The following is a 25,723-nucleotide window of genomic DNA, read 5'->3' as shown; positions in this document are numbered from 1 at the left end:
TTAAATTTAAAACCACATAAGCCTAAGAAAAATATGCAACATTGCGCTATTGCGTATAATGATCCAGGTTCCACCGAGATTTGAACTCGGATCGCTGGATTCAAAGTCCAGTGTGCTAACCATTACACCATGGAACCCACGAAACGTTGTTTCTAAGCTAAACGTACTAAACTAAAAATGGATAATTTTTTAAATTAAAACCACGTAAAACGAAGAGAAACAAGCACCATGGCGCGCTTGCAAATAATGATCCTAGGCTCCACCGAGATTTGAACTCGGATCGCTGGATTCGAAGTCCAGAGTGCTAACCGTTACACCATGGAACCCACGAAACGTTGGTTCTAAGCTAAACGTACTATAGGAAAAATTCTTTATTTTTTAACTTAAAACCACGTAAACCGAAGAGAAACCTGCATTATTGCCCGCTTGCATATAATGATCCAAATTTCCACCGAGATTTGAACCTCGGATCGCGGGATTTAATGTCCAGTGTGCTAACCATTACACCATGGAACCCACGAAACATTGGTTCTAAGCTAAACGTACCATAAGAAAAAATATTTTTTTAATTAAAATCCATTTAAGCCGAAGAGAAATATGCAACATTGCGCTATTGCATATAATGAATCGAAGTTCCACCGAGATTTGAACTCGGATCGCTGGATTCAAAGTCCAGAAAGCTAACCATTACACCATGGACCCCACGAAACGTTGTTCTAAGCTAAACGTGCTAAAGGAAAAAAAAACTATATTTTTTTAATTAAAAACCACGTAAACCGAAGAGAAACCAGAAACATTGCGCGCTGGCATGTAATGATCCGAGGTTCAACCGAGATTTGAACTCGGATCGCTGGATTCAGAGTCCAGAGCACTAACCATTACACAATAGAACGCACGAAACGTTGGTTCTAAGCTAAACGTACTATAGGAAAAATTATTTATTTTTGAACTTAAAACCACGTAAACCGAAGAGAAACCTGAATCATTGCCCGCTTGCATAAAATGATCCGAATTTCCACCGAGATTTTAACTCGGATCGCGGGATTTAAAGTCCAGTGTGCTAACCATTACACCATGGAACCCACGAAACGCTCGTTCTCAGCTAAACGTACCATAAGAAAAAAAATATTTTTTTAAATTTAAAACCACATAAGCCTAAGAAAAATATGCAACATTGCGCTATTGCGTATAATGATCCAGGTTCCACCGAGATTTGAACTCGGATCGCTGGATTCAAAGTCCAGTGTGCTAACCATTACACCATGGAACCCACGAAACGCTGGTTCTCAGCTAAACGTACCATAAGAAAAAAAATATTTTTTTAAATTTAAAACCACATAAGCCTAAGAGAAATACGCAACATTGCGCTATTGCGTAAAATGATCCAGGTTCCACCGAGATTTGAACTCGGATCGCTGGATTCAAAGTCCAGTGTGCTAACCATTACACCATGGAACCCACGAAACGCTGGTTCTCAGCTAAACGTACCATCAGAAAAAAAATCTTTTTTTTTAAATTTTAAACCACATAAGCCTAAGAGAAATACGCAACATTGCGCTATTGCGTATAATGATCCAGGTTCCTCCGAGATTTGAACTCGGATCGCTGGATTCAAAGTCCAGTGTGCTAACCATTACACCATGGAACCCACGAAACACTCGTTCTCAGCTAAACGTACCATAAGAAAAAAAATATTTTTTTAAATTTAAAACCACATAAGCCTATGAAAAATATGCAACATTGCGCTATTGCGTATAATGATCCAGGTTCCACCGAGATTTGAACTCGGATCGCGGGATTCGAAGTCCAGAGTGCTAACCATTACACCATGGAACCCACGAAACGCTGGTTCTCAGCTAAACGTACCATAAGAAAAAAAATATTTTTTTAAATTTAAAACCACATAAGCCTAAGAGAAATACGCAACATTGCGCTATTGCGTATAATGATCCAGGTTCCACCGAGATTTGAACTCGGATCGCTGGATTCAAAGTCCAGTGTGCTAACCATTACACCATGGAACCCACGAAACGCTGGTTCTCAGCTAAACGTACCATAAGAAAAAAAATCTTTTTTTTTTAATTTAAAACCACATAAGCCTAAGAGAAATACGCAACATTGCGCTATTGCGTATAATGATCCAGGTTCCTCCGAGATTTGAACTCGGATCGCTGGATTCAAAGTCCAGTGTGCTAACCACTACACCATGGAACCCACGAAACGCTGGTTCTCAGCTAAACGTACCATGAGAAAAAAATATTTTTTTTTTAAATTTAAAACCATATAAGCCTAAGAGAAATACGCAACATTGCGCTATTGCGTATAATGAATCGAAGTTCCACCGAGATTTGAACTCGGATCGCAGGATTCAAAGTCCAGAAAGCTAACCATTACACCATGGACCCCACGAAACGTTGTTCTAAGCTAAACGTGCTAAAGGAAAAAAAACTATATTTTTTTAAATTTAAAACCACATAAGCCTAAGAGAAATACGCAACATTGCGCTATTGCGTATAATGATCCAGGTTCCACCGAGATTTGAACTCGTATCGCTGGATTCAAAGTCCAGTGTGCTAACCATTACTCCATGGAACCCACGAAACGCTGGTTCTCAGCTAAACGTACCATAAGAAAAAAAAATATTTTTTTAAATTTAAAACCACATAAGCCTAAGAGAAATACGCAACATTGCGCTATTGCGTATAGTGATCCAGGTTCCACCGAGATTTGAACTCGGATCGCTGGATTCAGAGTCCAGTGTGCTAACCATTACACCATGGAACCCACGAAACGCTGGTTCTCAGCTAAACGTACCATAAGAAAAAAAAATAATTTTAATTTAAAACCACATAAGCCTAAGAGAAATACGCAACATTGCGCTATTGCGTATAATGATCCAGGTTCCACCGAGATTTGAACTCGGATCGCTGGATTCAAAGTCCAGTGTGCTAACCATTACACCATGGAACCCGCGAAACGCTGGTTCTCAGCTAAACGTACCATAAGAAAAAAAATATTTTTTTAAATTTAAAACCACATAAGCCTAAGAGAAATACGCAACATTGCGCTATTGCGTATAATGATCCAGGTTCCACCGAGATTTGAACTCTGATCGCTGGATTCAGAGTCCATTGTGCTAACCATTACACCATAGAACCCACGAAACGCTGGTTCTCAGCTAAACGTACCATAAGAAAAAATATTTTTTTAATTAAAATCCATTTAAGCCGAAGAGAAATATGCAACATTGCGCTATTGCATATAATGAATCGAAGTTCCACCGAGATTTGAACTCGGATCGCTGGATTCAAAGTCCAGAAAGCTAACCATTACACCATGGACCCCACGAAAAGTTGTTCTAAGCTAAACGTGCTAAAGGAAAAAAAAACTATATTTTTTTAATTAAAAACCACGTAAACCGAAGAGAAACCAGAAACATTGCGCGCTGGCATGTAATGATCCGAGGTTCAACCGAGATTTGAACTTGGATCGCTGGATTCAGAGTCCAGAGCACTAACCATTACACAATGGAACGCACGAAACGTTGGTTCTAAGCTAAACGTACTATAGGAAAAATTATTTATTTTTGAACTTAAAACCACGTAAACCGAAAAGAAACCTGCATCATTGCCCGCTTGCATAAAATGATCCGAATTTCCACCGAGATTTTAACTCGGATCGCGGGATTTAAAGTCCAGTGTGCTAACCATTACACCATGGAACCCACGAAACGCTCGTTCTCAGCTAAACGTACCATAAGAAAAAAAATATTTTTTTAAATTTAAAACCACATAAGCCTAAGAAAAATATGCAACATTGCGCTATTGCGTATAATGATCCAGGTTCCACCGAGATTTGAACTCGGATCGCTGGATTCAAAGTCCAGTGTGCTAACCATTACACCATGGAACCCACGAAACGCTGGTTCTCAGCTAAACGTACCATAAGAAAAAAAATATTTTTTTAAATTTAAAACCACATAAGCCTAAGAGAAATATGCAACATTGCGCTATTGCGTATAATGATCCAGGTTCCACCGAGATTTGAACTCGGATCGCTGGATTCAAAGTCCAGTGTGCTAACCATTACACCATGGAACCCACGAAACGCTGGTTCTCAGCTAAACGTACCATCAGAAAAAAATCTTTTTTTTTAAATTTAAAACCACATAAGCCTAAGAGAAATACGCAACATTGCGCTATTGCGTATAATGATCCAGGTTCCTCCGAGATTTGAACTCGGATCGCTGGATTCAAAGTCCAGTGTGCTAACCATTACACCATGGAACCCACGAAACGCTCGTTCTCAGCTAAACGTACCATAAGAAAAAAAATATTTTTTTAAATTTAAAACCACATAAGCCTATGAAAAATATGCAACATTGCGCTATTGCGTATAATGATCCAGGTTCCACCGAGATTTGAACTCGGATCGCGGGATTCGAAGTCCAGAGTGCTAACCATTACACCATGGAACCCACGAAACGCTGGTTCTCAGCTAAACGTACCATAAGAAAAAAAATATTTTTTTAAATTTAAAACCACATAAGCCTAAGAAAAATACGCAACATTGCGCTATTGCGTATAATGATCCAGGTTCCACCGAGATTTGAACTCGGATCGCTGGATTCAAAGTCCAGTGTGCTAACCATTACACCATGGAACCCACGAAACGCTGGTTCTCAGCTAAACGTACCATAAGAAAAAAAATCTTTTTTTTTTAATTTAAAACCACATAAGCCTAAGAGAAATACGCAACATTGCGCTATTGCGTATAATGATCCAGGTTCCTCCGAGATTTGAACTCGGATCGCTGGATTCAAAGTCCAGTGTGCTAACCATTACACCATGGAACCCACGAAACGCTGGTTCTCAGCTAAACGTACCATGAGAATTTTTTTTTTTTTTTTAAATTTAAAACCACATAAGCCTAAGAGAAATACGCAACATTGCGCTATTGCGTATAATGATCCAGGTTCCACCGAGATTTGAACTCGGATCGCTGGATTCAAAGTCCAGTGTGCTAACCGTTACACCATGGAACCCACGAAACGTTGGTTCTAAGCTAAACGTACTATAGGAAAAATTCTTTATTTTTTAACTTAAAACCACGTAAACCGAAGAGAAACCTGCATTATTGCCCGCTTGCATATAATGATCCAAATTTATACCGAGATTTGAACCTCGGATCGCGGGATCTAAAGTCCAGTGTGCTAACCATTACACCATGGAACCCACGAAACATTGGTTCTAAGCTAAACGTACCATAAGAAAAAATATTTTTTTAATTAAAATCCATTTAAGCCGAAGAGAAATATGCAACATTGCGCTATTGCATATAATGAATCGAAGTTCCACCGAGATTTGAACTCGGATCGCTGGATTCAAAGTCCAGAAAGCTAACCATTACACCATGGACCCCACGAAACGTTGTTCTAAGCTAAACGTGCTAAAGGAAAAAAAACTATATTTTTTTAATTAAAAACCACGTAAACCGAAGAGAAACCAGAAACATTGCGCGCTGGCATGTAATGATCCGAGGATCAACCGAGATTTGAACTCGGATCGCTGGATTCAGAGTCCAGAGCACTAACCATTACACAATGGAACGCACGAAACGTTGGTTCTAAGCTAAACGTACTATAGGAAAAATTATTTATTTTTGAACTTAAAACCACGTAAACCGAAGAGAAACCTGCATCATTGCCCGCTTGCATAAAATGATCCGAATTTCCAACGAGATTTTAACTCGGATCGCGGGATTTAAAGTCCAGTGTGCTAACCATTACACCATGGAACGCACGAAACGTTGGTTCTCAGCTAAACGTACCATAAGAAAAAAAATATTTTTTTAATTAAAATCCATTTAAGCCGAAGAGATATACGCAACATTACGCTATTGCGTATAATGATATAGGTTCCACCGAGATTTGAACTCGGATCGCTGGATTCAAAGTCCAGTGTGCTAACCATTACACTATGGAACCCATGAAACGTTGGTTCTCAGCTAAACGTACCATAAGAAAAAAATATTTCTTTAAATTTAAAACCATATAAGCCTAAGAGAAATTCGCAACTTTGCGCTATTGCGTATAATGATCCAGGTTCCACCGAGATTTGAACTCGGATCGCTGGATTCAGAGTCCAGTGTGCTAACCATTACACCATGGAACCCACGAAACGCTGGTTCTCAGCTAAACGTACCATAAGAAAAAAAAATATTTTTTTAAATTTAAAACCACATAAGCCTAAGAGAAATACGCAAAATTGCGCTATTGCGTATAATGATCCAGGTTCCACCGAGATTTGAACTCGGATCGCTGGATTCAAAGTCCAGTGTGCTAACCATTACACCATGGAACCCACGAAACGCTCGTTCTCAGCTAAACGTACCATAAGAAAAAAAATATTTTTTTAAATTTAAAACCACATAAGCCTAAGAAAAATATGCAACATTGCGCTATTGCGTATAATGATCCAGGTTCCACCGAGATTTGAACTCGGATCGCTGGATTCAAAGTCCAGTGTGCTAACCATTACACCATGGAACCCACGAAACGCTGGTTCTCAGCTAAACGTACCATAAGAAAAAAAATATTTTTTTAAATTTAAAACCACATAAGCCTAAGAGATATACGCAACATTGCGCTATTGCGTATAATGATCCAGGTTCCACCGAGATTTGAACTCGGATCGCTGGATTCAAAGTCCAGTGTGCTAACCATTACACCATGGAACCCACGAAACGCTGGTTCTCAGCTAAACGTACCATAAGAAAAAAAATATTTTTTTAAATTTAAAACCGCATAAGCCTAAGAGAAATACGCCACATTGCGCTATTGCGTATAATGATCCAGGTTCCACCGAGATTTGAACTCGGATCGCTGGATTCAAAGTCCAGTGTGCTAACCATTACACCATGGAACCCACGAAACGCTGGTTCTCAGCTAAACGTACCATAAGAAAAAAAATATTTTTTTTTAAATTTAAAACCACATAAGCCTAAGAGAAATACGCAACATTGCGCTATTGCAAATAATGATCCAGGTTCCACCGAGATTTGAACTCGGATCGCTGGATTCAAAGTCCAGTGTGCTAACCATTACACCATGGAACCCACGAAACGCTGGTTCTCAGCTAAACGTACCATAAGAAAAAAAATATTTTTTTAAATTTAAAACCACATAAGCCTAAGAGAAATACGCAACATTGCGCTATTGCGTATAATGATCCAGGTTCCACCGAGATTTGAACTCGGATCGCTGGATTCAGAGTCCAGTGTGCTAACCATTACACCATGGACCCCACGAAACGCTGGTTCTCAGCTAAACGTACCATAAGAAAAAAAATATTTTTTTAAATTTAAAACCACATAAGCCTAAGAGAAATACGCAACATTGCGCTATTGCGTATAATGATCCAGGTTCCACCGAGATTTGAACTCGTATCGCTGGATTCAAAGTCCAGTGTGCTAACCATTACACCATGGAACCCACGAAACGCTGGTTCTCAGCTAAACGTACCATAAGAAAAAAAATATTTTTTTAAATTTAAAACCACATAAGCCTAAGAGAAATACGCAACATTGCGCTATTGCGTATAGTGATCCAGGTTCCACCGAGATTTGAACTCGGATCGCTGGATTCAGAGTCCAGTGTGCTAACCATTACACCATGGAACCCACGAAACGCTGGTTCTCAGCTAAACGTACCATAAGAAAAAAATATTTTTTTAAATTTAAAACCACATAAGCCTAAGAGAAATACGCAATATTGCGCTATTGCGTATAATGATCCAGGTTCCACCGAGATTTGAACTCGGATCGCTGGATTCAAAGTCCAGTGTGCTAACCATTACACCATGGAACCCACGAAACGCTGGTTCTCAGCTAAACGTACCATAAGAAAAAAAAATAATTTTAATTTAAAACCACATAAGCCTAAGAGAAATACGCAACATTGCGCTATTGCGTATAATGATCCAGGTTCCACCGAGATTTGAACTCGGATCGCTGGATTCAAAGTCCAGTGTGCTAACCATTACACCATGGAACCCGCGAAACGCTGGTTCTCAGCTAAACGTACCATAAGAAAAAAAAATTTAATTTAAAACCACATAAGCCTAAGAGAAATACGCAACATTGCGCTATTGCGTATAATGATCCAGGTTCCACCGAGATTTGAACTCGGATCGCTGGATTCAAAGTCCAGTGTGCTAACCATTACACCATGGAACCCGCGAAACGCTGGTTCTCAGCTAAACGTACCATAAGAAAAAAAAAATTTAATTTAAAACCACATAAGCCTAAGAGAAATACGCAACATTGCGCTATTGCATATAGTGATCCAAGCTTCCACCGAGATTTGAACTCTGATCGCGGGATTCAAAGTCCAGAGTGCTTACCATTACACCATGGAACCCATGAAACGTCGGTTCTAAGCTAAACGTACAAAAGGAAAAAAACAATTTTTAATTAAAAACCACGTAAACCTAAGAAAACAAGAATCATTGCGTGCTTGCATATAATGATAAGAGGTTCCCCCGAGTTTTGATCTCGGATCGCCGGATTTAGAGTACAGAGTGCTAACCAATACACCATGGAAACCACGAAACGTTGGTTCTAAGCTAAACGTACTATAGGCCAAACAAATATTTTTTTTATTTAAAACCACGTAAGCTGAAAATAAATAAATTTCATTGCGCTATTGCATATAATGATTCAAAGTTCCACCGAGAATTTAACTCTGATCGCTGGATTCAAAGTCCAGAGTGCTTACCATTACACCATGGAACCCACAAAATGTTGGTTCTAAGCTAAACGTACAAAAGGAAAAAAAATATTTTTTTAATTAAAAACCACGTAAACCGAAGAGAAAACAGCAACATTGCGCGCTTGCATATAATGATCCGAAGTTCCACCAAGTTTTGAACTCTGATTGCGGGATTCAAAGTCCAGAGTGTTTACCATTACACCATGGAACCCATGAAACGTCGGTTCTAAGCAAAACGTACAAAAGGAAAAAAACAATTTTTAATTAAAAACCACGTAAACCGAAGAAAACAAGAATCATTGCGTGCTTGCATATAATGATAAGAGGTTCCCCCGAGATTTGATCTCGGATCGCCGGATTTAGAGTACAGAGTGCTAACCAATACACCATGGAAACCACGAAAAGTTGGTTCTAAGCTAAACGTACTATAGGCCAAACAAATATTTTTTTTAATTTAAAACCACGTAAGCCGAAGATAAATAAATTTCATTGCGCTATTGCATATAATGATTCGAAGTTCCACCGAGAATTTAACTCTGATCGCTGGATTCAAAGTCCAGAGTGCTTACCATTACACCATGGAACCCACAAAATGTTGGTTCTAAGCTAAACGTACAAAAGGAAAAAAAATACTTTTTTAATTAAAAACCACGTAAACCGAAGAGAAAACAGCAACATTGCGCGCTTGCATATAATGATCCGAAGTTCCACCAAGTTTTGAACTCTGATCGCGGGCTTCAAAGTCCAGAGTGCTTACCATTACACCATGGAACCCATGCAACTTCGGTGCTAAGCTAAACGTACAAAAGGAAAAAAACAATTTTTAATTAAAATCCACGTAAACCGAATAGAAACCAGCAACATTGCGCGCTTGCATTTAACGATCCGAGGTTCAGCCGAGATTTGAACTCGGATCGCTGGATTCAAAGTCCAGAGTGCTAACCATTACACCATGGAACCCACGAAACGTTGGTTCTCAGCTAAACGTACCATAAGAAAAAAAAATTAAATTTAAAACCACATAAGCTTAAGAGAAATACGCAACATTGCGCTATTGCATATAATGATCCAAGGTTCCACCGAGATTTGAACTCGGATCGCTGGATTCAGAGTCCAGAGTGCTAACCATTACACCATGGAACCCACGCAAAATTAGTTCTAAGCTAAACGTACTATAGGAAAAATGAATATTTTTTTTAATTATAAACCACGTAAAACCAAGAGAAAGAAGCTTCATTGCGCTATTGCATATAAGGATCCGAGGTTCCACTTAGATTGGAAGTTGGATAGCTGGATTCAATGTCCAGAGAGCCAACCATTACACCATGGAACCGACAAAAAGTTAATTTGAAGATAAACATACTTTACGAAACATAAATATTTTTTTTAATTTAAAACCACGTAAACCGAAGATAAATAAATTTCATTGCGCTATTGCATATAATGATCCAAGGTTCCATCGAGATATTAACTCGGATCGCTGTATTCAGAATCGAGATTGCTAATCATTACACCATGGAACCCACAAAACGTTTTTTCTAAGCTAAACGTACAAAAGGAAAAAAAAAATTTAATTAAAAACCACGTAAACCGAAGAGAAACCAGCAACATTGCGCGCTGACATGTAATGATCCAAGGTTCCACCGAGATTTGAACTCGGATCGCTGGATTCAGAGTCCAGAGTGCTAACCATTATACCATGTATCCCACAAAACGTTGGTTCTAAGCTAAACGTACTATAGGAAAAAAGAATATTTTTTTAAATTTAAAACCACATAAGCCTAAGAGAAATACGCAACATTGCGCTATTGCATATAATGATCCAAGCTTCCACCGAGATTTGAACTCGGATCGCTGGATTCAGAGTCCAGAGTGCTAACCATTACACCATGGAACCCACACAAAATTCGTTCTAAGCTAAACGTACTATAGGAAAAATGAATTTTTTTTTAATTAAAAACCACTTAAAACCAAGAGAAATAAGCTTCATTGCGCTATTGCATATAAGGATCCGAGGTTCCACTTAGATTGGAAGTTGGATAGCTGGATTCAATGTCCAGAGAGCCAACCATTACACCATGGAACCCACAAAAAGTTAATTTGAAGATAAACATACTTTACGAAACATAAATATTTTTTTTTAATTTAAAACCACGTAAACCGAAGAGAAATAAATTTCATTGCGCTATTGCATATAATAATCCAAGGTTCCATCGAGATATTAACTCGGATCGCTGTAATCAGAATCGAGATTGCTAATCATTACACCATGGAACCCACAAAACGTTGGTTCTAAGCTAAACGTACAAAAGGAAAAAAAATATTTTTTTAATTAAAAACCACGTAAACCGAAGAGAAACCAGCAACATTGCGCGCTGACATGTAATGATCCGAGGTTCCACCGAGATTTGAACTCGGACCGCTGGATTCAGAGTCCAGGGCGCTAACCATTACACCTAGGAACCCACGAAACGTTGGTTCTAAGCTAAACGTACTATAGAAAAAATAAATAATGTTTTTTTAATTTAAAACCACGTTAACCGAAGAGAAATAAATATCATTGCTTTGTAAAAATATCACGGTTCTTATGTTTTGTATTTGATTTTAGTTTTACAAATAAATTTTAATTAAATCCAAATCGCCTCATGAGCATTCCGTAATAAACTTAAGACTTTTAACTATCCAGAGAGAACTTCGTAAAATATGTCTAGAAAACTGAACTGGGTCTTGAAACTGAATTGGGTCTAGAAAACCGAAATGGGTCTAGAAAGCTGAAATGTGTCTAGAACGCTTGAAATATGTCTAGAAAACTGAAATGGGTCTAGAAAACTGAAATGTGTCTAGAACGATTGAAATATGTCTAGAAATTGAAATGGGTCTAGAAAACTGAAATGTTTCTAGAACGCTTGAAATATTCCTAGAAAACTTAAATATATCTAGAACTATCTTGTTTAGTTTTTTCCGGTTTGGCGCCCCATAGTTAAACATTATTGTAATTAAAACATTTAACTACTAATGTAGTGGTAAAACTATTTCGCAAAGATTGCGTATGTTACAGATCCTAATATGTTTAGTCTAAACACAGTATTATGTACTATATGTTTTCAATATTTTAAGCGTTTTTAGGAAATAAAAGAAAATCAAACAATTGATTATGTTTATTTATTTTCGTCCCCAAGTTCAATTCAAAAAACGTAACAGAAGTAAATGAACCGAATATATCTAACCGCTGTACTCCCCTTGTGGTAGTTTCCTTTTGAAGTTACTATGTCAATTCGGATTTTAAATTTCGCGCGCTCTGAGGTCGCCAAAACGAACCTTTCCTATCTCCCCCTAACTACTTTAGAAAGAACCTGAAAAGGTTTTGAAATGTTTAATTAACTAAAGCTCACGTGTTTTTTCCTTTGAGATATCGCGTAAGAAATTACGCGAGCAAATCTTTAATCGCGACCGAAACGGGTCTATGTGGCGCTGCGGTGACTAACCCTGTAAGGGTTCAAAATACGTTAAGTGTCTCCTAACTACAACTTCCACAGTTTATTCAATTTCCCCCCTTTCGAGTAGTTTCATCCCCCACCGCTACGAGCGCCACTGTAGTTTTCGGTGGCGAATACTACTGGTTAAAAGCGCGCCGATAAAAAATAACGTTTTCATAAGGTAATTTTTTATGCATAGAAATAGCTAGGTTTATACCAAGATCGTATATAAGCTTTTATTTTTCTAGATTTTCATAAGGAAAACGCCCTTCGATTTTGAGCACTCTAAATTAAATAAACTTGGCACAAGGTTAATAACTTTCGTTTATTTACTTCTAGTAATGAGCAACGCTAAACTATTTTTTAATTAATCAGGCCTACATCACAATTTTTTTTAAATATTTTAAACTATGGCTGCAAGAATATCGAAGTATCAACAAATCCTACTCTGGTGGCTCATAAATTGTATAAAATTAACGTAAAAATTCGAAATAATATAATCGAAAACTATTGTTTTATTTGGATTTGCTGCTTATTGATTTCTCGCGCTTTTTATAGATTGGCTCAATCAAGCAATAAATCCAACACCCGCGCCAAGCCGATCATAACTCATAAGACAAAAAGTAGTCAAATCTAGTTAATCAGAAAATTTGTTTCATTGCTTTATTGAGTGGTACGTCTAAAAACAAGGCCGGAGCCTCTTCTGAGGCAGCTGTTTAGTTTTCCTTAGGCGGAAATCCGCCACTACCAGCAGCAACATCAAAACAAGAAGACCAATGTTACTTGGTGGAATTTGCCCTTCCATAAACTGCAACCTTGTACCTCTTCGTGGTGGAAGGGAGTAACAGGTGGACGGCAACCCTCCATGCTGGCCAACTAAGGCTCTGCTTCTTCCTTAAGTCAAGGTGTAAGGTATCGTGCTGAGGGTTGAATGGTACCGGAGAAGCGAAAATACGGTATCATGAACGATCCCCTCGGGGATAACGGCGAAACCCCGTTGTTATTAGCCCTCCGCCCGGACAGAGGATTAAGAGCGGTGACCTTTTGCTTTCCTCTTTTCTCGTGGGACCAAAATGGAGTCACAAAACAAACAAAAAAAACAAAACTGGCAAGAGATCGAAAGAACCCGGCCTTAAGCAAGGGGAGGGTTCGAAAGGACCTAACCCAAAGTAGGGGGAGGGTTCGAAAGGACCCGACCCAAAACAAGGGGAGGGCTCGAAAGAACCCACCCTTAAGCAAGAGGAACTGTCCCCAAATAGAACCCGGCCTAGCCTTCAAGGGTCTGCCTCTGGCAAGATCCAGCTGGCGAAGCAAGGGATCGATGGGGAAACGTCCTCCAATAAAAACCAAAGGTGGAATCGACGCCGCCGGGAAAAGCAAAGGTCAGGGGAGGTCTCCAACAAGGAAGACCCCCCTCCTACGGAAGGCAAGAGACCAAGGGGGAACGAAACTCCGGACTCCCAGTCTCAGGTCTCCAAAAGGTCCAAGGTCCACGACCAGACCTATAGTGAAACTTTAAACTCCATATATATGGCCATCACTATTGATGGCTATCCCATGAAAACCATCTCTGAAGAAGAGATGGGCACCATCCAGCGAAGGATTCTGGAGAGGAAAGATGGGATACCCTCGGGGGACCCTCTACCTCGATTCTGGAGTTTTAAGCTGGAAGGAAGCGCAGTACACTACCTGTGTAAGGATGTGTCTACTGCAGAATGGTTATGGAAGGACTTTGACCAGAGGGAGTTGGTTCCAGGTGGGTCATTACTTTCAGTAATGAAGGTAACAGAACTGCCGAAACCATTCAAGGTCACCTTCCATACCATGGATGTGTATACGAAGGACGCTAATGTCCTTCTTCGCAGACTTAAGACTTTCAACAGCACGTTGAATACGCAATGCTGGAAGATTGTCAATAAGTCTGAGGTCCCGACTGCCATCTGCTGGATTTTTCAGATGGATGGAGAGTCGGTCAAGGCCATCAGGGAAGGAGGTTTTAGAGCTGAAACTGGCTTGGACAGGGGTTTCTTCAAGGACCCGACCAACCTGGAGGGCCTTAGCCGAATATGGAACAATCTGAGATCTCGGAGATGGAAGACGAGATTCTAGCCCCTGGGGAATCTGCGGAGGAAACTCTCGCAGAGGACTTTAAGGCTATTGACTTGTCGGATATCGACGAGATCCAGGAGGCTGCTCATATGGAGGAAGCAACAGGGGGGCAGACTGGCGATGCTAGTCGGCCCGGTGGGAGTGATGTAGCCTCAACATCTTCCACTGGGTACGGCTTAGCAGAACTGGCCAGCAACCAAGTTAACCCCACCTAAAACATGAGTTTGAAGGTGCTGCAGATCAATCTGCACCACTGCAAGGCAGCCTCTGCTGTACTCTGCAGAAGGTTTGCCAAGGCGAGCTTCGACGTCGCTCTCATACAGGAGCCATGGACTGCCAATGGAAAGATACTTGGTCTCCAAAATGCAGGTAATATATTCTATGATTAAAGCTCTGCTACACCCAGGGCTTGTGCACTGATACGCAAGGGCATTCATGCCCTTCCGCTATCAATGTACCCCTCCAGAGATATTGCCACGGTAAAACTCATCACCTCGTCGAATGGTGGTGGGGAGATTATTATTATTATTATTAATGAAGGGGTGAAGGGCTAAGGACATGCCCGTTCGCGCACGTCGACCAGAGGTCCATTGTGCAAACCCGAACCTTAAGACTTAAAAAAGCCCAATATCCGACACAAAACGGAGAATCCTTTTGGCCGGCATATTATAGAAATCAGAAGTTTCCAGCTGATGCATACCAAGATGCTCGAATCTTTGGGCCGCGTAGTAATCGCACTTACAAAGCACATGAGAGGCGGTTTCCTCCTCAGCCTGACACGCCTTACAGATTGGATCATCACTGATTCCAATCAAGTAAAGATGTCGGTTAAGGAGACAATGACCTGTTAGTAGGCCAACGACCAACCTGATATTAGATTTGGAAAGCAAGAGCAGCTCCTTAGCTCTCTGCCTAGAGGGGCCCGAGATAAACTCTTTAGCCTACCTTTGGCCATCCATCTCAAGCCAAAGCTTGAGTTGACGGTCAGTCATGGAGTTAGAGATAAGGCCGCGAACTATGCTAGAGGGGATAGGAATGGCAGGTTCAGGACCAAAGAACCCAGCCACTGCCCCCTTCTTGGCTAAGACATCGGCCCTCTCATTACCGTAGTACCCCCGATGGCCAGGAACCCAATAGAGCTGAACTTTATTGTTGGTGTCTAGCTCCAAGAGGAGGTTCAAACAGCTGTAAACCAGTTTAGAAGAGATCTGAAACTGGTTGAGAGCCTTGAGGGCTGCTTGACTATCGGAATAAATTTGGATAACCTTGCCATGAAGCTTCTTTTTAAGACAAAAGTCAACACAGAAGCAGATAGCGGCAATTTCCGCCTGAAAAACACTAGCATAGACACCATGGAATTCAGAGAAGCCGAGATTGCTAGTAAGACAATACATCCCCGAACCAGAGCCAGAGCGGGTCTTAGACCCATCGGTAAACCAGACGATTTATCCTCTGGCCCCGAGGGTACTATGATTGGCCAACTCTGTACGGCTTGGAAAATAAGTATTGAAAGACTTACTAAAATGTAGCTTCGTAGATATCATATCAGAACCCATTAGTAGACAGGTAACTGACTTGAAACGTGGGGAGGTTACTATGGCATTGGCATACCTACCGTACGACGATGCTCCCCCCCCCTCGCAGGGGATGGCCAGATTGGTCAACTACTGTGAGAGTTCGGGGAGGAAGCTGGTCATCGGTTGCGATGCTAATACTCACCAAGAAATCTGGGGCAGCTCAGACTACAACCAGCGTGGTAAAGACTTAATGGAATATCTGGTTAGTACCAGACTTCACATTCTGAATAGGAACAATGTACCAACTTTTGTTACTTCTAACAGAAGTGAGGTCATATGTCGCAGATAAAATCAAGAACTGGCATGCGTCTAACGAACCGTCTTTGTCGAATCACAGACACATTTGCCTTAATATTCTGGTCAAACCTGTATGGGCTTGTACCGCTATTCGTAACCCTACGGGCACAGATTGGTCCGGTTACAGGGAAGACTTAAGCTTCTTCCTTAAGGGCGATAAGCCACGGCTGTCATCGGTGTTGGATTTTGATTTGGCTGTTGATCGCGTTCAACAGTGCATTATCGACTCCTATCACTGCAATTGTTCGGCAAAGCCTGCCAACCGGTCAAGGTTAGTGCCTTGGTGGGACAACGAGATTGGCAGGCGGCGCAAAGAAAATCGTAGGCTCTTCAATAGGGCAAAGAAGGGGGGTGATTGGGATGCCTATAAATGCACCCTCACCACCTACCACAAGTCTGTCCGCGATGCCAAGAAGTCTTCATGGAGGGACTTCTGTGAGAACATAGTGGATGTTCCCAGTACGGCCAAATTAATGAAAATTTTGGCACACGATAATACTAAGCATCTTGACACCATTAAGTTGAAAGATGGTAGTTTTCCCACGTCCGGTAAGGACACTCTGACACATATGTTAGATGTACACTTTCCGGACTCTAAGGTCACCAGCAATGGTGGCACTGGCACTCTCCCTTTGAGGATCAATCGAACCAAAAGGGAAGATTGGGCAGTGACGAATAAAGTCGTCACGCATTCTAGAATTATATGGGCTATAAAGTCATTTAAATCGTATAAGTACCCGGGACCGGATGGGATTTTTCCTATCCTTTTACTGGAGGGCAGTGATATTCCATGCCCTCTGCTGCTGAGAATCTACAGGGCTTGTATTGCTCTAGAGCATTTACCTAGCACCTGGAAGCTGTCTCAAGCAATCTTTATACCCAAGCCTGTAAATCTGATTACCTGGAAGCTAAGGCATTTAGGCCAATTAGTCTTACCTCTTTTCTCCTAAAAATTCTGGAGAAAATGGTGGACAACTATATTAGAGAGGAGGTTCTTTGCAACTCTCCTCTGTCGGCAGCTCAGCATGCCTATCAGAAAGGCAGGTATACTGAGACCGCCCTGCATGTGTATGGTATCAGCAGCTGCCTGGAAAAGGCAATTGAGTACAAGGAAATTGCGCTAGCGGTTTTTCTTGATATTGAGGGAGCATTTGATAAGGTCTCCAGCGCAGTTATACTGAAGGCTGCGAAAAGATTTGGTATCAATGACACATTGTACCTTTGGATCAAATCTATGTTAACAGACCGGAAAGTGACATCCTCCTTGCTGGGTGACTCCCTTATGGTCTCCACCAGTCGTGGTTGCCCACATGGGGGGGTTCTCTCTCCCCTTCTTTGGTGCCTGGCGGTGGATGAACTTGTTCGGAGGTTGAACAGGGGAGGATGCCGCTGTTTCGGTTACGCTGATGATATTGCTATCATCATTACTGGGAAATTCCCGGTAACAGTGAAGGACGTAAGGAGGGGGGCTCTAGCATCAGTTTAGAGCTGGTGCAGGGAGGTCAACCTCATGGTTAATCCTAATAAAACTGTCTTGGTTCCTTTTACTCGTAAGAGGATAAAAGGCATGTTCGAGGGTATTTCCTTATTTGGAACGGACCTAGTGGAGAGCACCGAGGTGGAGTACCTCGGGGTCATCCTGGATAGCAAACTAACATGAAAGCCACACCTTGACTATATAGTCAAGAAGCGTAAAATGTTATTTTGGAGAACTAGAAGTACAGTTAACAAGACCTGGGGCCTAAGCCCCAGAGCTGTGTAATGGCTGTACACCATGATCATCAGACCTATCCTGTCTTATGCAGCTGTGGTCTGGTGGCCAAGAGTTACTTTAAGGACTGTGCAGTTTGATCTGCACAGGCTGGCTTGTGTCGGCATTACAGGAGCCATGAGAACAGCCCCAAGCGCTTCTCTGGAAATTCTCCTGAATATGCTTCCTCTCCACCTTTTTATTGAGGAAGCTGCCTTTTTAGGTGCCTATAGGCTTAACCAAAATGGCTGGTGGAAGGCTAATAATTGGGAGAATAGCCACACCAAGCTCTATTGGGATATTTCCAATCAGATGGTGATTCTGACAATGGGTTCTGATATGATGGTTACTAAACTTCACTTTAGTAAACCTTTTGAGGTCAACTTCAATAGCCGTGCGGAGTGGAGTAACTTGACCATCGGTACCAGAGGAGAAATCGTCTGGTTCACTGATGGGTCTAAGGCCCACTATGGCCCTGGTGCGGAGATGTATTGCCTTACTAATAATTTTGGCTTTTATAAAAGCCTACGGATACACACTAGTGTATTCCAGGCGGAAATTTTTGCCATTTGCTCCTGTCTACATCAGGGGTATCATGGGACGGTTATCCAGATTTATTTGGATAGCCAGGCCGCTCTTAGAGCTCTCAGCCAGTATAGTATTCTTTCTAAACTGGTTTTTAGCTGCTTAGATCTCCTCTGTGCTCTTGGGTTGCACAATAAAGTTAAACTTTGTTGGGTATCTGGGCATAAGGGGCATCTTGGGAACGAAAGGGCTGACGCCTTGGCCAAGGAAGGTGCGAGGGATGGGCTCATTGGGCCAGAACCTGCTCTCCCCATCTCCCGGGGACTTGTACGCTGCCTGATCTCCAAGTTTATGTCAGATCGTCAACTCAGACAATGGTCTGAGATTGAGGGTCAAAGGCAGGCCAAAGAGTTTACTCTTGGCCCTTCTAGGGAGAGAGCCAGAGAATTACTCTCGCTCTCTAGGGCTAGTATTAGGATTGTTATTAGCCTACTTACAGGCCACTGCCATCTAAACAGACATTTAACTCTTATTGGGGTCAGTGATGACCCGATTTGCAGAGCTTGTCTAGCTGAGGAGGAAACTGCCTCACATGTACTCTGTAGCTGCGATTACTATGCAGCCCAGAGGTTTGAGCATTTGGGTAGGCATCGGTTGGAGACGTATGACGTCTCTAACATCATGGCCAGGCAGATTTTAAGCATTGTGTCACCCAGTTTGGGGATGCACAATGGACCTTAGATCGAAGTGTTTGGCTTGCCACCACACTCAATAATAATAATAATAATAATAATAGTAGAATTTGGGTTCGAAGTTCTATGAAATCTTTGACCTCATATAATACTTGTTCTCCCTAAGTGCGAATTAGAAAGAGATTAAGGCACATTTCGAATAAAGGTGGAAAGGTGCATTTTTCAAGTGATACTGATTTTGTAAATTTGTTCCATATCTTACGATTCGACCCATTCGAAAGAGGGAGAATGCACAGGAAAAGTAGTTTAAAATATTGGTCGAAAAGTATCGATCAACTTCGAAAATATTTTCGTGGTGCAAACCCGTGCCTACGTTATTATAATAACGTAGGCACCGTGCAAACATACGTCATTTTCGTTTTCCCGCCAAATTCGAAGGTAAGATATGAATATTTTGTGAAATAGTATCGACTTGGGATTTTGAAGTTATCACGGGAACATAAATAATGACTTCGAAGTAAGCCGCGATGTGTATGAATTATTTATATTACCCTACTGCGTTCACATTTTGCCTTCATATCGATCAAATCCTTTCGAAGGAGTTGTGTTAACTAGGCTAAATCGTTTTAAACCGATTCAAACCGTTTTCTGCCGCATACGTGTGAACGTAGTACCTCATAATTTGCTGTATTTCTTATAGGTAGTATCAAAAGTAGCCTAAGACCCAAAGGTGTGTCAGCTGTACCTTCGCGCCAATTAAAATTTCTAGTGAGACCTAGTCACACTATAGACTACATAACCTACTAGTTGGAATAGTACTAGCAACATTATATTTAGTCTATAGTCTGGAGCGATTTTCTCGCCCGTAGACATCAGTACCCCCGCCAGGAATTTTTAACACACAGGCCCGGTCTGATTTAAAGACCCCCCTATCTCTATTCTTGACTATATTTAAAATTTTAAAATTATGACACTAATATGTTAATTTAAACGTTTTCTTAGGAAAGATAAAATTTTCTGCCCTCGCAATTTAATCAAAGAATGATAATCTTCGATTAGAGCTTTTACCAAATTCGTCAACCACTAAATTAGAGTTTTCTTTTAAACAACTCGACAAATCCCGATTAATGGACAACGTAGCCAGATTTGAAAGTCTAAATTATCCCATAGTTGTTCGAAGACGTGTTTCTATTCTTTTCAGGGAACTGAAACTTCTTTCTGAGATGGTGTTTGCGACAGAAATGCATTGAACAACCTTGTAGTACTTAACAAGGTCAGGGAAGCCATCTTCCATGGCCATTAAATAGTGGAAGCAGTCGCTTACGCTGTTAAATTTTTTGGGGATAATTAGATTTCTCGCAATTTTAATTTGACTTTTTAAGGAATCAACGTCGAAATGAAACCTATCGTATGTGTTATAATGTGTTAGGATATCGATTTCGTTTAGGAAGTTCTCAGAGTTAGGGTCAGACGCCGTGATACCATTATATAGACCAGAGTTTTCTAATAGCCGGATTTTCATTTCAGAAATAAATTTGTCTATTAATTCGAAATAGGTGGACCTCATCTGGTCTATTAGGGTTTTTGCTTCAGTTTCCCTGGTCCCCGTTGTAATTGTTACAACACTATGTTTTAATCTCCTGTTAGGGATAATTTTACGTTTACGTAAAGCTAATGGTTCGCTGTTACGGCCAGGTATTGCAATAAAAGCCGATTCCGCGATTTTAGTAGCTTCTTCCCAAATAGAATCAAAGCGTTCAGAGTTTCTACAATCTTCTAAGGTCTTGACAGTAGCTTGGCAAATGGCAACGGCTTCCGTAAAAATAACTTCGGAACTTTGTAAATATTCCGACAGGGAATTTGTTACGCCTAATACTTCGTCTAATGCAACGACTAATATTAAGTTGTAAAAGTTATGTAATTGGGATATATACCCACGACACTCAGCAGCCTCGTCGGGTTTTCCGTTTTCAATCAGATTCTCTAAAGTTAAAACTTCGGAATCGAGTCTATTTCTAAAATAGTGAATCCTTTTTTTTTGCTCCACCATCGAGTGTCGCAGCTTTGTGGCATTTACAGTATGTCGTACCCTAGATCTTTTTGAGAGTTTTCAAAATATTCACTTCTAATAACCGAATTGCTTTGAAAGTTGTAAATGGCTTGAACCAAACCAAGTAATTCCCTAACTGTCGATATTTTGGAGCAACAGTCAACTAAAACAAAATTTAAGCGGTGGGCGTAGCAATGAACGTACGGACAATGGCCACCTACTGCTTCTTCTACTTTAACCCTTACTCCTTTTACGTGTCCACTCATTACACTAGCTCCATCATAAGTCTGTGCAACACAATTCTCCAGTTTGAAACCACCCTCTTTTAAAATATTTATAATTGCCAAGCTGATACTCTCAGAATCAAACTTGTGTAAATCTGTGAACCTTATAAATCAATCTACGACACCTATTTCTGCTTTAGTATATCGAATACAAAGACTTAACTGCTCTACTCCCGCGTTGTCTCGTGTTTCGTCAGCTATTACAGAGTAGAATCCACCGGATTCGTTGACCTCTTGAACAATAATTTTTCTCACTAAACTTGCACAAATGCCAATTATTTCGTTTTGTATGGTGCTGTGCAAATATTTGGCATTATTCGGCATATTATCGCACTTGGCTTTTAAATCAGGACATTTTCTTTTTAAAAGATCTAATATTGCAATAAAGTTTCCCCTATTCCCAATATTGTCGGCGGATGTGTAAGTGTTCCCCTGAAGTGCTAAATCTTGTTGGGCACATAAAATAATCACTTCCACGTGTGTAGATAGGACCTCTCTGTTTCTAATAACGCCTAGTCAATGGTGGTCGTTAGTCTGGCAAACTATTGATCCACGGGATTTGGATTCCATGTAGTCTAAGTACATTTTGTAGGCTAGTTTGTGAGAAGATTTCTTGGAAGTGAAGAGTTCTTCGAATTGTCTCCCCATGTTTTTCCAATCCGAAAATCCCTTCAGAGATGTAGTGTTTCTACTGCCTAAAAAATGACGGCAACAAAAACAATACACTGCATCCTTTGCAACTGAATATTCAATCATTTGATATTTGTCATACCAAGAAGAATTGAAACCTCGATTTTTACCGCCAATTAATTTTAAGGGAAAAGGATTTAGTTTAGGCTGAACTGGAAGGCAATCTTTATCTAGACTAATATCAAAGTTATTCAACGCGTGTAAGCCCATTTCTTTTGAATTGGACACGTTGTTTGATGTATTTTGTGCATGGTTAGAGTTGGGGTTTGCAATTACTTCTGCAATTTCTCCTTCATGAGTTAGTTCCTTTTCCATATCAATACTGACGTTTGGATGAACTTCAGCAGTATTACTAAAACAGTGACTGTTATCAGTCCCCAAGGATTCTAAACCCTTTCCCAAATCTTTGACTAGGTTTTTCTCAGAACTATAGTTATGGCTTTGCGCCGATGATTTCAAAAAACGTGCCATTGCACCTTTCTGACTACTAACGAAACTATCTTCCCTTTTCCGTTTTTCTCGTTTTTGGGACCCAGATAAAATTTTTCTGGTACTCATATTTCAAAATGCTACTATTATATACTAATAGCGAAATAACCTTAAAAAGGTTTTAGAAAATAAAGCTTAGTTAAAGCTATGTAGTCTTCAACCAGACTTTTTCATAATACCAGCTATATCAAAGCCCTGAAAAAAGCTGTTTGAATCGAAATTGAGAACTACCTGTTTGTTCAGGAGCAGAAAACGAAATGAAGAAACGAGCGTTATCTGGGACAAGACCGACCACCGAAGGTCTAGGTCCTTTCTCTACGAACAGTGGTCACTGATATCACGTGATTTCGCAAAAGGGACAAAGTGTAAGAAAGAAAAAACCCTAATCCCCAGGACGCTCTCTATTCAAAGTAGTGACTGGTACGATGCTTTACGCTTCGACTTCAGCTCCGCGGGGATTTCCCTTCGTTTAAAGGGAATATAACCTCCGGTATTTCTGTCGCCCTCCGAGGGTTCCAATATTGTCCGCTGCCTCCCATGGCTTTTCACACCTGCGGCGCTGATAATCGCTGATTGTGAAGGGAATAAAAGAAATTGATGGGGGTCTTCCATAAAGAACGCGTTGGAGGTTCTATTCCCTTTAAGCGTTGCAACGGTTTAAGTCGTATTAAAGAAATCCAGTTTCTCACTTTACGCCCCCTTTTGTAGAATATTGTGTTGGTTGGAGCTAAGTTATCACTGAGGCGAACAGGTGGTTTTTTTTTGCTGCTTTTCTTGCACGACGGACTTCCCCATCCCGGGCCAGTCTTTTGTCATATACTCTATATCAATGTTAACAGAGTGCACTACCAAAAGCAGAAACCACAGAGTTCGCTGCCTTTGTTTGTGTACTCAAGTAATATTGATTTCGAGTATAGGTGGTTCAAAAGGGAACGTTTTGTTAGGGCCATTTAGGACTCTTGGAAATTGGAATTGAATGGGAGTTCTTTTTTTAGGGGGCTAGATGACCAATTTTTAAAAATAAATAATATTTAAAAATCACATTTGGAGGCCCCAGAGGCAATTTTTTTAAACTTTTAGAGGCCCCTAAAATAGGCCTAAAATTTTTGCACGTGCCTACTGCTGGCGGGGGCACTGGTAGACATACGTTCTAAAACGCCTCACTCGGCGGCGCTGGATTACCTCGATTTTGATGACGTGTTTTCCGACCCACCCTTCGTTTCCCTGTTTTACTTTGCGACAAACTCTCATTAACTACTATACCGTTCTGACACACTTTTGGGTCTTATGCTACTTTTGGTAGTATTCTACTATTCTTTTTACGTAGTAACTAAAGCCACGCCCTTTCTCGTTGACGATTCGCGGGTATTTTTTTTTATCACGGCCGCCATTATAACTATCAGCACCTTAGCTCGTATGCTCTCGTTTACTAAGCCTTGCCTTATAACTTTGTGGATCTGGTTTTTGAACCTCAGGTTTAATATGCTTAAAGGGATCCATCACTCACAACAGGGGGAGGCATAGGGGTAACATAAAATCCAGACTTGCAGTGTGCTTGAAAACCAGTTTTTTTGTGACCCCTATGCCTTCCCCTGTTGTGAGTGAGGGATCCCTTTAAAACATGTCAAACTGTGCAATAGAAGGTTGTAATAATCGAAATGGACGTTACAAGCCATTAGATAAACGTTTTTTTAAAGTTCCATCAGTTATTAAAACTTTGCAATTATCAGAGCAGCGAAGGCATTTCTGGCGAAATATTATTGGTAAAAAAGGGTTAAACTTCAATAATGCCAACAGATTTCTAAAACCATTTTTACTCTAGATGACGCTAATGTTTCTCGCGCGAAATTTTAAAATGGGCTAAGCCACGCCTCCTGAATACAACCTATTCTTTGAAGATGTTTCTTTCTTCAAAATTGGTAAAGCGTTGATCAGCTTATGAAAATTCACCTAATCGCGTTGTTCGCTACGGGGCTCTGCTATTTTATTTTTACGACAACAATAAGTTAAGGGCAAGAGGTGAAAGTTACCTAATTTCACTTTATGCATTAGGTTTAATAAAAGCAAAGGGTAACTGGAGCTACCTGCGTTAAACACAATATGAGAATAGTTTGCTAACACTACGCATGGTAGTAACTAGCGCCCATTACCCAACACTTGATAAACCTAGTAGCAGAAATATTTCCTTATTTGATAAACCTTAAATATGGAACATTCACTTGAAAGATACAACTGACGGCCTTTAGAAGCAGACGAAAAAGAACAACAAAAAAAGATTAAACAGTGGCGTAGCTAGGAGGGTGGCCCGCCCCGGGTGTCACCCGACCGTGATAAAAATAAAAAATTACACAAACTAGAGACTAGTAAGTAGCCTACCATGATATCCGCCCCAGGTTTCACCCATTCTAGCTACGCCACTGAGATTAAAGACCTAACCGATGGGTTAATGCTATAGTTACAAGTTCCACATCCATTATAGAAGTTTATAGTAACACTTTTTACAGCAATGACAAATGAATTCACTTGAAAAGTGAGCAAACGAAATGGAAGTTATACAATTCAGTCATCTACTAGTCCGTTGTATTATATAAATTAGGAGTTTTTTAAACATTATTATTAAAACATTTATGGCACAAATCCAGAGTGATTTTTTTTGTGTTTTCAAACGTGTGCTCATTTGAGGATCAGCCCGTCGAACGTATGTTACAAGTTTACAACCAGTAGCGGCTCTAGCATATTTTTCAGGTGGTTCGAGATCTCATTGTGGCACCCCAACCAACCCCCCCTCCCCCCATATGAAATCGCTTATTCCTGACAACTCGAGGTCATACGTTTCCGTCTTATGGTCGCAAGTTATTGGTCCCGATCTATCGTCGCCTCTTCAGCGCCCGATGCGGTCGCAACCGTCGCATCGTACGCACGGCCCTAGGACCGGCGCTGGTTACAACAAAAACGTGTAAGCAGTCTGTCCCTGAATGGGGTTTATTATTAACTTCTGATATCAATAATAATCT

At 40.6% G+C, this 25,723-nt stretch overlaps 36 non-coding genes across 36 annotated transcripts; all 36 read right to left on the bottom strand.

Moving 5' to 3' along the window:
• Window positions 1-65: 65 nt before the first annotated feature.
• TRNAQ-UUG (transfer RNA glutamine (anticodon UUG)) lies at window positions 66-137 on the bottom strand. Its single transcript has one exon. It is a non-coding gene; the product is annotated as a tRNA-Gln (tRNA).
• Window positions 138-254: 117 nt separating this feature from the next.
• Window positions 255-326, bottom strand: TRNAR-UCG (transfer RNA arginine (anticodon UCG)). The gene has a single exon. It is a non-coding gene; the product is annotated as a tRNA-Arg (tRNA).
• Window positions 327-1,198: 872 nt separating this feature from the next.
• Window positions 1,199-1,270, bottom strand: TRNAQ-UUG (transfer RNA glutamine (anticodon UUG)). Its single transcript has one exon. It is a non-coding gene; the product is annotated as a tRNA-Gln (tRNA).
• Window positions 1,271-1,386: 116 nt separating this feature from the next.
• Window positions 1,387-1,458, bottom strand: TRNAQ-UUG (transfer RNA glutamine (anticodon UUG)). Its single transcript has one exon. It is a non-coding gene; the product is annotated as a tRNA-Gln (tRNA).
• Window positions 1,459-1,576: 118 nt separating this feature from the next.
• Window positions 1,577-1,648, bottom strand: TRNAQ-UUG (transfer RNA glutamine (anticodon UUG)). The gene has a single exon. It is a non-coding gene; the product is annotated as a tRNA-Gln (tRNA).
• A 116-nt stretch (window positions 1,649-1,764) lies between these two features.
• On the bottom strand, window positions 1,765-1,836 carry TRNAR-UCG (transfer RNA arginine (anticodon UCG)). The gene has a single exon. It is a non-coding gene; the product is annotated as a tRNA-Arg (tRNA).
• A 116-nt stretch (window positions 1,837-1,952) lies between these two features.
• On the bottom strand, window positions 1,953-2,024 carry TRNAQ-UUG (transfer RNA glutamine (anticodon UUG)). Its single transcript has one exon. It is a non-coding gene; the product is annotated as a tRNA-Gln (tRNA).
• A 118-nt stretch (window positions 2,025-2,142) lies between these two features.
• TRNAQ-UUG (transfer RNA glutamine (anticodon UUG)) lies at window positions 2,143-2,214 on the bottom strand. Its single transcript has one exon. It is a non-coding gene; the product is annotated as a tRNA-Gln (tRNA).
• A 498-nt stretch (window positions 2,215-2,712) lies between these two features.
• TRNAQ-CUG (transfer RNA glutamine (anticodon CUG)) lies at window positions 2,713-2,784 on the bottom strand. The gene has a single exon. It is a non-coding gene; the product is annotated as a tRNA-Gln (tRNA).
• Window positions 2,785-2,898: 114 nt separating this feature from the next.
• On the bottom strand, window positions 2,899-2,970 carry TRNAQ-UUG (transfer RNA glutamine (anticodon UUG)). The gene has a single exon. It is a non-coding gene; the product is annotated as a tRNA-Gln (tRNA).
• Window positions 2,971-3,086: 116 nt separating this feature from the next.
• Window positions 3,087-3,158, bottom strand: TRNAQ-CUG (transfer RNA glutamine (anticodon CUG)). Its single transcript has one exon. It is a non-coding gene; the product is annotated as a tRNA-Gln (tRNA).
• Window positions 3,159-3,840: 682 nt separating this feature from the next.
• On the bottom strand, window positions 3,841-3,912 carry TRNAQ-UUG (transfer RNA glutamine (anticodon UUG)). Its single transcript has one exon. It is a non-coding gene; the product is annotated as a tRNA-Gln (tRNA).
• Window positions 3,913-4,028: 116 nt separating this feature from the next.
• Window positions 4,029-4,100, bottom strand: TRNAQ-UUG (transfer RNA glutamine (anticodon UUG)). The gene has a single exon. It is a non-coding gene; the product is annotated as a tRNA-Gln (tRNA).
• A 117-nt stretch (window positions 4,101-4,217) lies between these two features.
• On the bottom strand, window positions 4,218-4,289 carry TRNAQ-UUG (transfer RNA glutamine (anticodon UUG)). Its single transcript has one exon. It is a non-coding gene; the product is annotated as a tRNA-Gln (tRNA).
• Window positions 4,290-4,405: 116 nt separating this feature from the next.
• Window positions 4,406-4,477, bottom strand: TRNAR-UCG (transfer RNA arginine (anticodon UCG)). The gene has a single exon. It is a non-coding gene; the product is annotated as a tRNA-Arg (tRNA).
• A 116-nt stretch (window positions 4,478-4,593) lies between these two features.
• Window positions 4,594-4,665, bottom strand: TRNAQ-UUG (transfer RNA glutamine (anticodon UUG)). Its single transcript has one exon. It is a non-coding gene; the product is annotated as a tRNA-Gln (tRNA).
• A 118-nt stretch (window positions 4,666-4,783) lies between these two features.
• On the bottom strand, window positions 4,784-4,855 carry TRNAQ-UUG (transfer RNA glutamine (anticodon UUG)). The gene has a single exon. It is a non-coding gene; the product is annotated as a tRNA-Gln (tRNA).
• Window positions 4,856-4,972: 117 nt separating this feature from the next.
• Window positions 4,973-5,044, bottom strand: TRNAQ-UUG (transfer RNA glutamine (anticodon UUG)). The gene has a single exon. It is a non-coding gene; the product is annotated as a tRNA-Gln (tRNA).
• Window positions 5,045-5,914: 870 nt separating this feature from the next.
• Window positions 5,915-5,986, bottom strand: TRNAQ-UUG (transfer RNA glutamine (anticodon UUG)). The gene has a single exon. It is a non-coding gene; the product is annotated as a tRNA-Gln (tRNA).
• Window positions 5,987-6,101: 115 nt separating this feature from the next.
• On the bottom strand, window positions 6,102-6,173 carry TRNAQ-CUG (transfer RNA glutamine (anticodon CUG)). Its single transcript has one exon. It is a non-coding gene; the product is annotated as a tRNA-Gln (tRNA).
• A 117-nt stretch (window positions 6,174-6,290) lies between these two features.
• On the bottom strand, window positions 6,291-6,362 carry TRNAQ-UUG (transfer RNA glutamine (anticodon UUG)). The gene has a single exon. It is a non-coding gene; the product is annotated as a tRNA-Gln (tRNA).
• A 116-nt stretch (window positions 6,363-6,478) lies between these two features.
• TRNAQ-UUG (transfer RNA glutamine (anticodon UUG)) lies at window positions 6,479-6,550 on the bottom strand. Its single transcript has one exon. It is a non-coding gene; the product is annotated as a tRNA-Gln (tRNA).
• A 116-nt stretch (window positions 6,551-6,666) lies between these two features.
• Window positions 6,667-6,738, bottom strand: TRNAQ-UUG (transfer RNA glutamine (anticodon UUG)). Its single transcript has one exon. It is a non-coding gene; the product is annotated as a tRNA-Gln (tRNA).
• A 116-nt stretch (window positions 6,739-6,854) lies between these two features.
• On the bottom strand, window positions 6,855-6,926 carry TRNAQ-UUG (transfer RNA glutamine (anticodon UUG)). The gene has a single exon. It is a non-coding gene; the product is annotated as a tRNA-Gln (tRNA).
• A 118-nt stretch (window positions 6,927-7,044) lies between these two features.
• On the bottom strand, window positions 7,045-7,116 carry TRNAQ-UUG (transfer RNA glutamine (anticodon UUG)). Its single transcript has one exon. It is a non-coding gene; the product is annotated as a tRNA-Gln (tRNA).
• A 116-nt stretch (window positions 7,117-7,232) lies between these two features.
• Window positions 7,233-7,304, bottom strand: TRNAQ-CUG (transfer RNA glutamine (anticodon CUG)). Its single transcript has one exon. It is a non-coding gene; the product is annotated as a tRNA-Gln (tRNA).
• Window positions 7,305-7,420: 116 nt separating this feature from the next.
• Window positions 7,421-7,492, bottom strand: TRNAQ-UUG (transfer RNA glutamine (anticodon UUG)). Its single transcript has one exon. It is a non-coding gene; the product is annotated as a tRNA-Gln (tRNA).
• Window positions 7,493-7,608: 116 nt separating this feature from the next.
• TRNAQ-CUG (transfer RNA glutamine (anticodon CUG)) lies at window positions 7,609-7,680 on the bottom strand. Its single transcript has one exon. It is a non-coding gene; the product is annotated as a tRNA-Gln (tRNA).
• A 115-nt stretch (window positions 7,681-7,795) lies between these two features.
• Window positions 7,796-7,867, bottom strand: TRNAQ-UUG (transfer RNA glutamine (anticodon UUG)). Its single transcript has one exon. It is a non-coding gene; the product is annotated as a tRNA-Gln (tRNA).
• A 114-nt stretch (window positions 7,868-7,981) lies between these two features.
• Window positions 7,982-8,053, bottom strand: TRNAQ-UUG (transfer RNA glutamine (anticodon UUG)). The gene has a single exon. It is a non-coding gene; the product is annotated as a tRNA-Gln (tRNA).
• A 110-nt stretch (window positions 8,054-8,163) lies between these two features.
• On the bottom strand, window positions 8,164-8,235 carry TRNAQ-UUG (transfer RNA glutamine (anticodon UUG)). The gene has a single exon. It is a non-coding gene; the product is annotated as a tRNA-Gln (tRNA).
• Window positions 8,236-8,721: 486 nt separating this feature from the next.
• Window positions 8,722-8,793, bottom strand: TRNAQ-UUG (transfer RNA glutamine (anticodon UUG)). The gene has a single exon. It is a non-coding gene; the product is annotated as a tRNA-Gln (tRNA).
• Window positions 8,794-9,284: 491 nt separating this feature from the next.
• TRNAQ-UUG (transfer RNA glutamine (anticodon UUG)) lies at window positions 9,285-9,356 on the bottom strand. The gene has a single exon. It is a non-coding gene; the product is annotated as a tRNA-Gln (tRNA).
• Window positions 9,357-9,658: 302 nt separating this feature from the next.
• On the bottom strand, window positions 9,659-9,730 carry TRNAQ-UUG (transfer RNA glutamine (anticodon UUG)). Its single transcript has one exon. It is a non-coding gene; the product is annotated as a tRNA-Gln (tRNA).
• Window positions 9,731-9,841: 111 nt separating this feature from the next.
• Window positions 9,842-9,913, bottom strand: TRNAQ-CUG (transfer RNA glutamine (anticodon CUG)). The gene has a single exon. It is a non-coding gene; the product is annotated as a tRNA-Gln (tRNA).
• Window positions 9,914-10,595: 682 nt separating this feature from the next.
• On the bottom strand, window positions 10,596-10,667 carry TRNAQ-CUG (transfer RNA glutamine (anticodon CUG)). The gene has a single exon. It is a non-coding gene; the product is annotated as a tRNA-Gln (tRNA).
• Between the last annotated feature and the right edge of the window lie 15,056 nt (window positions 10,668-25,723).

Source organism: Leiobunum rupestre, chromosome 6, assembly GCF_980474605.1.
Source record: "Leiobunum rupestre chromosome 6, qqLeiRupe1.1.hap1, whole genome shotgun sequence".
Taxonomy (NCBI): Eukaryota; Metazoa; Arthropoda; class Arachnida; order Opiliones; family Sclerosomatidae; genus Leiobunum; species Leiobunum rupestre.
The sequence above is the reverse complement of the archived record's forward strand: the minus strand, read 5'-3'. Positions and strand labels throughout refer to the sequence as shown.